Raw genomic sequence first — 6,000 nt, forward strand, 5'->3', positions numbered from 1 at the left:
TTTGGTCGCTTTATTTCTTCTTGTTTGTTTACCGTTTATTGTACCGCCTCCCGGTGTGCGGTTGGCTTGTGAGGCTACGTCCCTGCCTCTGATCTGCTGTGTCATAGCTATAGCGCCACTAGCTAGCCAGATAGGCGGTACAATGAGGTGTCAATAAACAAGGAAGGAAAAGAAGAATCCAAGCTTCCAAATCGGGCAAACATATATTAAAAATACTTAACGGCTTCCGCGCCACAGGAGATATTCGCAGCGGCATGTATGGGTACTTATACTTTACATATTCAGAAAGCCTCATACTGAAGAATATCGTCAAAGAGCGCGGGGAGGCGGTAAACATGTAAACATGAGCCAGTAAATGTTTTAATCAGGTGGCATGGACGACGTGGAACAGGACCCAATGCACTGGGTCGAACAAATGTCAGAAACTTCAGTAGCATTTGGGTTCTGCTTGGAGGGCTAGGGGGTTTCAGTTGCTTCTGTTATGTCTGGAGATCTGGAGTAAGAGTTGTTTATTTCAGCAACAACAACAGGAGCCCTGGTCGTGCCCTTTTCTCATCCCATTTCATGAAGTTGTTGAAGCCAACGGGCGGAACGTCATTTAACAAATCTATCTTGTTTAAATGTCACTGAACAAATGTTATTTTTTTGGATGAAGCTATAGCCTACTTATTGCAGAGCTAATAATAAAATAGGTTATCTGGCGCCAGCTGCTGGCGGAATTGAAAGTAACATGCGCGCTCACGTGAAAGGGGGGAAATTACAATAGACAACACCTGTAACCTGCTAAATGTAGGCTACCCATGATGATCTGCCATCTTAGATCTTAACTGTAATATCGTATATCTTCTCTGACACTGCCTGGCACACCGAGTAGCCGCTGCCTCGTCAACAACTATGGTCAACAGAACACCATGCTGTGGCTCTACGTTTTCTGGTGTTTATAGACCAACTCGGAATGTTGAACCAACCAAACAATCATCTCGGCTAGTACGGCTACTTAATTAATTAAAAGAAAACGAAAAGGGGGGGGAAAGTTCTCATGTTGCGCTGTTTTCCTGCCAAAATAGAAAGAACCAAAGTAGCCTTGTTTAGTTGTTTTGGAAAACAAACAAACAAAAGAGACAAACAGTGAGACTTCGGGACCAAGACCATGCACTTTGCATGTTGCAGATCCAGTCTACAGCGGATACGGAAACGGTAATAGGCCTACTCTGTGTGTGTGTGTGTGTGTGTGTGTGTGTGTGTGTGTGTGTGTGTGTGTGTGTGTGTGTTTGCAGATTATTAACGTACAGTGTAATAGGCAGTGGTGTAAAGTACATGCATTTACTTGCTGTTAGGCTCTTCTCTATTTTTGATATGTATTACCAGTTTGCAGAATTACAGTAGCCTACATTTCATGCACAACTCAATACAAAGACTGTTAACTGTGAGTGGACGACGCAATAAAGCATGTTTACAAGAGGGTCCACCTTGTTCAAATCATCAAAACATTTAGAGACAACAAATAGACACTTCTATAGCCAAAGATAATTGAATTGAATTGAAATGAATTGTATACATTGAATACATATAGGACCACAATGGAAACAAACCCTTTGGCAGTGGTGTAAAGTAACTACCGGTAAGTACATTTACTCAAGTACTGTAGGCCTACTTACAGCTTTGAGGTATTTGTACTTTCCAATAGGCTACTATACTTTTACTTCTACTCCACTACATCCCAGAGCCAAAATGTATACTTTTACTCCACTACAATGATTTGAAAACTTTAGTGTCTAGTTACTTTGGAGATTTTATTTTTGATTAGAAAACATACAACTAAGGAACTGGTTGGAATAACGTGTTCCTTCCACGCGCTACGTCCAACCAGGGAAACTCCCCCCTGTCAGGTGTAAAGGAGCAACTTGGACACTCAGGCATGAAGGAAGCATGAGTTCAAGTCCGTTGCTCTCCCCTTGTCCCCCATATATGGGGACTAGGTTGGTCTCCCCTTGTCCCCCATATATGGGGACTAGGTTGGTGGAGGGTGTGTAGAGCCCAGGATCACATTAGATGATTGACACAGGGGTGAAAAATGGGTTACAAAATCGTGGGATAAAAAATATATTAGAAAAAAAACATACAACCACTTCAAACCTACACATTTCAGCCATTTGAAAATAGCCGATCTACAAGCTCACAATGCGTCACATTCAAAAGATTTTGTACACATTTTGAACGTTCATTTTGTAACGGAGTACATCTACATTGCAATATTATACTTTTACTTAAATCCTCAGTGTTTATTCAGTGTTTATTTAACTCTGTACACTCTCACAGAATCACAGACCCATAATGTGGACCGGCCCAAACTGGCCCCTGAGGATGAGGACAGCTCAGAGAGCAAATGGATGGAAGTGGACAGAACCTGCATGTCTTCACAGTCAACATCAATGACAAGTCAACAACTAAACCACTAAACCATCAGGTAGACACACACACACACACACACACACACACACACACACACACACACACACACACACACACACACACACACACTAAAGTGTGTGTGCACGTTCAGTGTAATTAAAAGAGTAAACCTTTATCTCGCAAAGCACAATATGTGTGCAATGCTTGTGCATTAGGCTATATCAGCTGTGCTTATAAATATTTTAACAATGTAATTATCACTTGTGCGATGCCATTTTATGGCATGTCATGTTTATATAACAGCTAGACTGGATATGTATTCCAGATATCTGTAATTAAATTCTTCCTAGTCAAAATGAACATTTCCGATATCTTCTACTACAATAATATATTAAACTGTATAGTGTACGTTATGTATGTTTTTGTGTGTGTAATATAAAAGATGGCAGCTATCTGGAGAAAGTATGGCTGAAACAGTTATCTCTAAGGTCAAGCAGAGAGTCAGATTCCTTGGGAGAATGTCCACGTTTCTGAACAGAAATCTTTAGTTTGGGGGGCTCCGGTTTAATGCCATTTTGACTATGCCTGTTCCTCTCTTGGTAGGCCTACACCAGCGCCACCAAAATGCCCAGAACAAATTAGATAGATTAGTACTCTAAACTTAATCCCAGAACTCGCGTCCTCCCAGCTCACTTTGACAGCTTGAAATGGCTCAGAGTAGACGAGAAACTGATGCATATACTGTAGGATTTTGAGTAATGTAGCTCGGACGTTTTGGACATATAATTATGAGGTTTCCATAGATGGACAATTTGCAAGCACTGTCAGGCCCGGATGAATGCACTAGATTTAGGGTCTGCGGCCCTGCAGCACCAAGCTCTCAGGGGCAAGTACAGTACAGTCCATCCCCGGCCCCAAGTACAGTACAGTACAGTACAGTACAGTACAGTACAGTACAGTACAGTACAGTACAGTACAGTACAGTACAGTACAGTACAGTACAGTACAGTACAGTACAGTACAGTACAGTACAGTACAGTCCAGTACAGTCCAGTCCAGTCCATCCCCGGCCCCAAGCTCGGCTACAGACCACCGGCCACCTTCTGGAGACCTCCGCCGGTGCCTTGCGCCCTGTGGGTCCCGGAGTACCCACTTTGAGAACCACTGCCCGGTGTCTAGCAGTTTTTCATTTTCTTGCAAAAAAGGTGAACTATCTATACAGGTGTTTGTTTTTGTTTAATTAAGAGATATTTACTGTAGAGTATATACTGTAAAACAAAAACCATTGAGGTTTTATTCCTTTGTTGTTCAACTTCTTCAAGTGGTATTTTGCTATAGACTTAATCCTAATTTATGTCATGCCAACTTGGATTCTAGCTTGAGGCTAAATTCTCCCTCTGGTCCATTCCAACAATTCCAAAGCTCTTATCCTTGACCTCAGATGTAGCGTCTGTCCAGCTCTTTCTCCTCCTCTCATTCTCCTCACTTTTGGTCTTCTTTTTAAGCTTTCTCCTCTTTTCCTCGTCTCATCCCATTGGATTATGTCTCAGTACCAAACAGAGACAGAACAAGTTGGTTTAGTTGGCTGTGTTTCATGTGAACTTTTACGTTCACTATTTACATTTTCTCCCAATTTAAATGTCAGCTGATTCCTCATTCCTCCCATGTGTGTGCTGCTGATGAGGTCTTGTGTCGCTGTCAACCTCCTGCAGTTATTTATGGCTTATAAGAACTCTGACTTTTTACTTAACCCATTAAGACCTGAGGTCGATTCCACAAATGCCTTCTAAATCAGCAGTTATCTTTGCTATCAGTTCTCTGATTGTCGTGTAGACAGACACCGACATTTTCAAAAACGAAATTCATAAAAATACCTGTGTAGGTGTGTACGACGCAAGCCATCTAAACGATGAACTAAAGCTGTTAAATAATTGTAGTAAAAAGTACAATGTAGTAAATGTACCTCAAAAGTAAATTATACTGTACATGACTTGTGTAAATCTCCTTTTCCAGTTACTGTACCTTTCACTACCTTGGTTTTATACCAAACTGATTATCAAAATAATTAGGCCATTCTGAACGGGCACCCATTTTGGTGTCGGCATCATGTTATGCTTTAGCTATTTAAAAATAGCAGATCTACAAGCTCATATCACGCCACCGAGTGGCGCGATACGAGCTTGTAGGTCTGCTATTTTTTTAGACATTTTTAGAATCTGATCTCAGGTCAGAATGGGTTAATCAGACCAGTGTGTGTCCAGTGGAAACCTCGTATGAATCTGATCTCAGGTCAGAATGGGTTAATATACTCAACACCTCTACCCAATTCTATTCTTTCCATGACTTTTGAGAGAATGCAGTCTATGGTTATTATCCAGGCTACTAGCTTCCCGCTTAGTAACTGGGACAAGCAATTCTGATAGCATTGAGTCGGGTAGTAGTAGTATGCCATATACTGTAGTTGAGGAGAATAGGGATATTTCGCACCAATTCGTTTAAAAGTGGAACATTTTGTACAGATGTAGCCCAGGGCATGCTCTATTGATTTAGCTAGGGCGTCCGAGCCGGCGACCTTGCTCGGACTGATTTAAGTAGCATGTGACGTGTGAAACTAGGGGGGTTTCATGATTCTGAATCCATTTCAAACATTAGTTCTGCACGAAAAACACTCCTTGGGCTAAATTCGGCCGTAGCCACTTGCCCAATTGTGGCTAAATGTAATGACCTCATCACATTTGGGCACATTTGTGAAGCCGTTTTTAGAGGCTTATCTCTGCTCCTCCACTAATACAGATCATAAAAGCAGTAACAATTTACAATTTAGGCATTTAGCAGACGCTCTTAATCCAGAGCGACTTACATTTAAGCAAGAACAAAAGCATGGGAATACATCACATAAAAGCATTTATCATGAAACATGCGTAAGCTAAGAAAGTAACAGTGGAATATCTATATAATGAAACTATACATACTCTATACATATAAACTATACATATTTACTACTATGCTATACATATGTACTATGGCGTGCTATGACTACATACAATGCAATTATAGTGCTGTCTACATAACATGCTATAAGTCTGTGTCAAATGCTATCTAAGTCAACAGAAATGCTATCTAAGGGGAGTAAAAGTGATAAAGCTAGCCTCTCAGACCAGGTGTTCTGCAGTAATCTAGTCCAATCTGGTCCATGCCACAAACAAAACAAAACAATGATCCTATTTAAATCTTGTCTGTGTGTGCGTACTGTGTGTGCGTACAGTGTGTCTCTGTGTGTGCGTACAGTGTGTCTCTGTGTGTGCGTACAGTGTGTCTCTGTGTGTGCGTACAGTGTGTCTCTGCACTTCTGCTGAGACAGAGATGATCAGACAGCGTCATAAAAAAAGAGATCACAGCACAGGTTTTGTCTGTGAACAAATTTTAAAGATTTTTATTGATTCTCAGGCAGAAACATACAACATGGTCCTTTATTGCTTAATGGCATTCCATTCTGCTTTGCCTAGGCCGGCACATTTTCACATTCAGTCCAACAATGCGTAGAACAGAATCACATCTCCTTTTAAAATTGTTTTTTTCCCCCCTTTC

The sequence above is a fragment of the Protomyctophum parallelum genome (assembly GCF_964188405.1).
Source record: "Protomyctophum parallelum genome assembly, chromosome: 5".
NCBI classification, from domain to species: domain Eukaryota; kingdom Metazoa; phylum Chordata; class Actinopteri; order Myctophiformes; family Myctophidae; genus Protomyctophum; species Protomyctophum parallelum.